Here is a 7,690-nt window from a genome sequence, read left to right as displayed (position 1 = left end):
TGCTGACGAATGCAAAGCCTTGAAATGGTGGAGAAAATAGATCTTTAATAATTATTAAAAGCTATTTTTAAGTGAATAAACTAAATTAAAAGACGATATTAAACATTATATGTTGATTTCAGTTAAATTTAAAAAGGCAAGGGAGAAATAACCTAAACTGATAAATTCATGCACAATTTTTTCATTGTTCTGAAATTGAATGTTCATTTATCAAGGGTACAAAAGAGAAGGAGAAGACACGTGTGTGCACGGTTTATTCATTTATTTATTTTCTTCAAAAGTTTACGAACTGAAAGTCAGGCAAAACATTTTACATGAAAACTAAGCAAACGAGTGATTCACTGCCTGCACGTGTAGAAATTGCTTATGTAAAATGAACTAATTTTTCGTGGAAAAGGCTCAACGCAGGGCCGTCCGTCTGGGGGGTGCGGCGGGTGCTATGCACTGGGGTCCCGCAACTGAGAGGGGCATCACCGTGATTAAGATTTAAAATTGTGTTCTGAACAATAATAGCGTTTACACTTACTAAAACTATACAAGTTTGTTTCCACGTGAGCGTCGATTGATGTCGTTATTAGGTAATGATCGCAGTGATACCTATAAAAAGGAAAAAAGTTCATTTATGAACAAGGAAATCCCCTTCAGACATGTTAAGACAGAGCGGCGCGACTTCTGGGAGCAAACGGCGGCCAGAAGTCGAGGCTGAGTTCAAATGAACTTGTAAATCATTAGCTATTTAGTTTTTTCTGCTTCTAATGCAATATTTTTATCTGTGTATCTGTGTATGTTTGTTTATATTAATTTTTCCAACAAAAAATAAAACGAAGATAAATTAAACGATCAGCTCTTAGCAATGCACATTGCATTACTGCTTCACCGGCCACGACTGGAATGTAAAGAATTAAAGAAGTTTAAGCGGAGCAGTCGACGGATTTGGAAATATACGAAGTTTACAATAATATATTATAGTCTAGTGCAAGTGTACAAAATATTATTAATATAAAGTAAGTAGATTTACAGTCACTTACCTCACCTACTAGGTAATAGTGTAACATATATTAATTTGATAATTCATCCTACAAACTGCTTAATACTGTTAGATATAACCATGTCCATGCCAAGGAAATATCCTTCTGGATGTCAAAAAAAGAAAATTATTAGAAAAGAAAAAAAAGCTCACCTTTAAGAAGTTACAAGTAGATTTGTTTTCTTGGCCACGAAGTAATTCTGGCAAAGAAATTGCTTCGACTTCAGAAATTACAATTCAAACTTCAACTGGGGAAGAAAGTTCTGCGCAAAGTACGCAATCTTGCAAGGAAAATGTTGAAACGAGAAAGCTATCAACTGTAATCTTAGATCATGAGTGTTCAAGTTGTCATTTTAATTCGTTTAATGCTTGAAAAGAATTACTAAAGCGACTAAATTTACGTTCGACTAGTGATAAAACAAATCTAGGTAATATAAGTAAGGAAACGGCAAGACTTAATTAACTATTTCAAAGAATTGTAGATGTGATTCAATTTTTAGCGTGTAATAATCTTCCACTTCGAGAAACCCACGAAATAAGAGGAACACCTAATAATGGAAATTGTTTGTTTAATCAAAATTTTAAGTGGATACGCTTCGGTGCTTGTGGATCATATAAACAGAATAAAAATTCCAAAAACAGAATTGTTCATGATTTAGCCCACGCAACGCAAGAACAAATTATTCCTGCGTTAGGAAATGAAGTTCTTAATAAAATTAAAAGACAATACAAAAGTAGCCACGTATTATAGTATCCAAATGGATTCTACTTCTGATATTTCCCATAAAAAACAAACTCCAGTCTTTATTAGGTATTTAAATTTTGAAGAGAAACAATTAAGTTTAAGTGAGCTATTTATAGGATTTACTGAAGTAACTAATGTGACTGGAGAACGACTAGCAAAAGCCCTATTGGAAAGATTAAGTGACCTTGATTTAGATATTATGAATTGTAGAGTACAAGCATACGACAACGGTAGCAACATGAAAGGCAAATATAAAGGTGCACAGTCTAGAATACTTTCTCTAAACCCGCATGCAATTTATGTGCCTTGTCTATCACACTTCTTTAATTTATTAATTTGTGATGCCACTTCCAGCAGTATATATTGTAATTTTTGGGGGGATATTGCAACGCATATATTGCTTATTATTATTAAACAATTATTCTTGATTCAGCTTTCAATTTATTCAATAAAATTAAAACTGAAATCCAAAATTTAAGAACATTTTTAGACGAAGCAAAAATGATATAATTTGAACGTTTCTTTTGAGCATTTTCCTGAAAAACGAATTAGAAAAAGGATAAGATTATTTTCTGAATAAGCAGAAGAAGAAGTTATAAAAAACCCGATAGTGGAATTTAGGTGTTATTTTTTTAACACTGTAATTGATATTGTTATTGTACAAATAGAAGACAGATTTAAAGTATACAAAATATTATTTCTGATATCAAATTAATCACTGATATAAAAATTTTTGAAAAACATAAATTAGAGAAATGTTCCAAAAACCTTGTGAAGTTTTATAACAATGATGCAGATGAAAACCTAATCCAGGAAATTTGTTTGCTGAGGGATTTGATTTTGAATGAAAGAAATGTAAATAACGCACAAGACATACTAAATAATAATTATAATGATAATTAAATGTATAATAATAATAATAATAATTAAATGTATTAACTGTGAAGAAACTGTTCTTTACGATGCCAGTTACTACATCAAGTGCTGAGAGCTCTTTCAGCAAATTAAAAGTAATAAAGAGTTATCTTAGGTCAAGCATGTGTTCAGAATGCTTAAATGCACTTGCTATATTAAGCATCGAAAAAGAAATTGCAAAAAATTATACTTTTTCTGAAGCAATCGATGCTTTAGCAAAAATAAAATCACTCATTAAATAAACATGCATTTTTAATATACGTTCGGGTTCGTATTTTTTTGTTATTATTATTATTGCTTCACAAAAAAAAAAAAAAAAAAAAAAAAAAAATAGGACTCCAGATGGCTTTTTGCACCCAGGCCCCGCTACAGGACAAACAGCAAACCTAGGATAATATAGGTCATATAAACGTTCATGGTAAGCGAAATAAGTCAATGAGCAAAAAAACCTTGAAGACAACCATCTTCAACAAGGTGACACATAAATTATATGCTTTAGTTATGCACTTATAATCACTCATTCGATGAAATAGAAAAATATTGCAATTCATTTCTTTGCAACATCAGATGATCGAAGTTCTTTATGGTCTCATTAATTTTCCTGGTTTGTTACATAAAAAACTGCGATGTTTCATTTTTTTCTATCGCATTTTTGTTCTCTATCTTTCTGCAGGTGCCATTCATACAAACAGACCGGAAATGTTGGAGCCAATGCGATCATTTTTAAGAAAACCGTTATGCAAAGTTCTAGAACATTCGATTGATGCGAAATATAAATTATTAGGCAAGAATTTTAAATTTGCAGTTCATCGTTTTAAGGAAGGGCCTGAAGCAGGGAAAGGTAAGTTGAACTGTATTTAATATGCCGAATCTTTTTATCCGTTTAATGTTTATGTTTAATGTTAAATATTAATGTTTACACAAGATGTTTTATATTAATATCTATTACTTGTTATTAATATCGTTTGAATATTAATGTTTTACACAAGATGGTAAACATCTTGTGTAAAATGTGTACCATATAAGTAAAATGGCAAAAATTCGGACTGAAAATTTTGAAATAGCTTACCCTATATCTTAAGAGGATAATAATTTTCAATTTAAATTTCATTGCTGAATTTATATAAATATTTTATATGGTTTATATGATTGTTTATATGTAGTTTATTTTATATGGTTGTTTTCGTAGTAGATTTCTTCTTGCTATTCAGCACAGTAGCAGCAAGCTGAGAATAATAAAAATACGCATTTCGTTTTCTATGTATGAGCATTTAACTGTTTTTGTATCATTGTTTAGAGAGGTTAAGGACTATATATTAATACAGAAATTATCGGCGTTTATTAAATGAAAGTTATTGGTATTAATTGAAGAGAAAGTAATGCACATTTATGGGAAAGAAATCTTAATTAATTGTTAAAAGATTAGTTAAATTAATTTTAATTTTTCTTTTTTTCTGTTTCTATCTAACTGCTTTATTACGTTTATACCAGTAAGAGATATTTGTATTTGTTCAACTATCTTAAATTATTCAGACAGGTAAATTTTGTTTGCTTGAAACTTTGCAGGCATATTTTCTTGTATGTAATTGTGTAAATGTTACTAGCAATTTATGCACTCCAAAGCAAGATATTGCTCTAATTTTGCAAGAAACTTTCTTAAATTTGATTTTTGTTGATTATAAAAATTTTCAAGCTATATAAAATCTCAAAAATTTTCCTTTCAGAAATGACAACTGACTGAATGTTGTCATTTCTGAAAGGAAAATTTATTTTATTATTGAAATAAGATAACCAATTTGTTATTTGCTATTTTTTGTAGGAATTTAGAAGCTAAACATGAATACTATTTTCTTTTTATTCATAATAAAATTTTAATAGCTGTTAACAAACTTTCATAATTGTCACATACCATTTTTTAAATAAAAAGCTTTGAAATTACATAACATTTTCAAAACTTTCTTTCATAAATATAAATTTTCTTTTTTTATTACAACTAACTGTATGATGCAGTTGCTAATGGCTTTTATTGTTGGTACTAGTAATGATGGTAATTTACTATTTTGTATTTGAAATAGGCTAAGTATTCTGTAATTTTTATTTTTTATAGAAATTTAAAATTCCTACAAAATATTGTTGTTTTTTTATTTATATTTTTAAAAATTGTTGCCAAAGTTTCAATAAATGTCATCCAACCGGTTTTCCACAGAATTACCTTATAGGTGTTTGTTTACTGTTATTTTAGAATTTAACTGAGATGTTGTCTTCCCTCAGAAACTTTTGTTTCATGTAAAAGTTTTCAGCAATTTTGTTGCATCAGCTACATTTTTAATCATATAAAAGTAATTTTAAATAATTAACTGATTTGATTGGTCTGTCTGTTAAATTGTTTGCATAAGATGGGAAATACTGCAATGAAGAAAATTTGAATAAATTTATATAGATTTTAATAAATGTTTAGTTAAAAAATTAAGTTCCAGTTTGAATTTTTAAATTCTTTTTACAACATTTGACTTACTCATTTAGAATACAGATTCAGATGCTTTTAAATAAATTATGGAGTGGGGTTAGCAAGAATAATTCCTGGATTAAGCTGTATATATATATAGGTTTATAATTTTATTTTTGGTACAGCTTTAGTATATACATAACAGAATAATTTTCCTTAGCGTTGTATTAAATTTGGAATATTTGACTGAAATTTGAAGCATTTAAAAAATTATTTGAATCTAGAATTGCTTTCCAATTTACTATTATTGTAGTTATTTTTTCTTCCACTGTTAATAAATTTTGATTTTGACTGGTATTCATTGGGAAAATAGCAGTTTCAACATTATTTGACTTTCTGTGTAACTATGCATATTTGAATCCTCTACATCTTTAATCATATAAAAGCAATTTTGAATAATTTAATTATTTAACTGATTCATCTGCTATATTTTTGCATATAGTTGGGAAATACTGCAATAAAGAAAATTTAGGTAAATTTATATAGATTTTAATGATTGTTTAACTAAAAAATTTAGTTCAAGTGTGAATTTTTCATTTATTTTTACTGCATTTATTTTACTCATGTAGAATAGGGATTCAGATAATTTTATACAAAATATCTCCAAATGAGTTCTATGCTGTAGCTAACAAAAGCAAATTTTATACTTATGTAAATATATTGCTTAGTTCAGAAATTATTCTTGCTAATTCCACTCCATAATTTATTTAAAATCGTCTGAATCTCTATTCAAAATGTGTAAAATAAATTTAGTAAAAGGAATTTAAGAATTGAAACTTGAACTTAATTTTTTAGCTAAACATTCATTAAAATCTATTTAAATTTACACAAATTTTCTTTATTGCAGTATTTCTCATCTATATGCAAACAATTTAACAGATGGACCAGTTAAATCAGTAATGCTTCAAATTTCAATCAAATATTCCAAATTTAATATAGCACTAAGGAAAATTATTCTGTTATATATATATATATACTAAAGCTGTACGAAAAGCAAAATTTTAAACCTATGTAAATATAATGCTTAACTCAGAAATTATTCTTGTTAACTCCACTCCATAATTTATTTAAAATAATCAGAATTTTTAAATTTGCTTTTGTTACAACTTCAGTATAAGACTCCTTTGGAGATATTTTGTATTGCTCAAATTAATGATGGTGATTAGGTGATATTAATAATTGGCTATAAGAATGATACGATGTTTGACTTGGCAACAAAAAAGTCAACAATACAAATTGTCACGAAAAGGGTTCTATATCTTAAGCTTTTCCCTGTTTTTTTTAAATTTCTATTATCACCGTGTTCATTAGGGCAAAATTCTGCAAAAATCGCTTGTATCGATCGTCAGATATCACGACCTGCAGAATTATATACTTGATTGTATGTTCACTTATCGTGAGTTTTAAACTAATTTTACACCTGTTGAAAAATCACATTTGTAGTGCATAGATTATTGGAGCAGCAAAACCCCACTTGTGCCACAAAATTAAAACCAAATCTGTTACAATGCGAAAACAAATGGTTTTAATGTGTAAATTGAACATGAGAAAAAATTTCGGTTTCGCCTTTTAAAAGGATTTGCCCAGCATTATTGGTTAAAGCAGAATAACTAGATGTCTAGCATTTTGAAACTTCACCTAGAATATCTGTACTTGCGCTTGAATAAGTAATACAGAAAAATAGAAATATAACTTAGCAATTTTTTTTAAAAAATTTCTAAAGAGTTTTCTTTAAATTTTAAAATATATTGAATATTTGATTTCTAAATACTCTTAAAAAACAACTGATACAAAAAAGGAAAAAAAAAAAAAAAAAAAAAAAAAAAACTTAAAAAAAAATGGCCAGACTTACTGCATTAACCAAGAGTCTCAATGAGTCAAGACCACCAAAACAAAAACTTCTGACCCCGAGAATTACAGGGCTCTGAGCTCATACAAGACTTAATTGAGTCACTAAAAGAAATTAAATCGTTGCTCCCAGAATTCCCAGGCTCAAAAGATAAAAGCTGCGAAAAGCAGAGAGGGTAGAAAGGCCTGATCAACGCTCACCTCTATCCTGTCGGTTGTGTGACATTTGGGCTCCTTAAATTTCCCCCTATGTCATTAAGCCTTAAGAAAGGTTACCACATTATAAACTTTATCTTTGCATGTAAGATTTGGCGATTTTACAATGTATGCCAAATGGTTATCTACTCACTATGAGAGTGAGAATGATACTCCTTGTCTCTGATAACGAAACGAAACTTCTGTGAGAAAAATGCTGCTGACCCTTACCACGTTTCAGACGAATGTTGAAAATAATAAATATAAAGTATGAGAAATTTGCTTTAAAAATGTATTTATTAAAAAGGAACACGTTTATAATTTTCCCACAAGGAAGACATTTATAAAAATTATAATTCTGATATGCATAATACAAATTTAATCTAATAAAATGAATTATAATTTTTAGTTTTATGAGGATTTTATCTTTATATCTCTTACGGTTTAATTTTAT

The sequence above is a fragment of the Argiope bruennichi genome, chromosome X1 (assembly GCF_947563725.1).
Source record: "Argiope bruennichi chromosome X1, qqArgBrue1.1, whole genome shotgun sequence".
Lineage (NCBI taxonomy): Eukaryota > Metazoa > Arthropoda > Arachnida > Araneae > Araneidae > Argiope > Argiope bruennichi.
The sequence above is the reverse complement of the archived record's forward strand: the minus strand, read 5'-3'. Positions refer to the sequence as shown.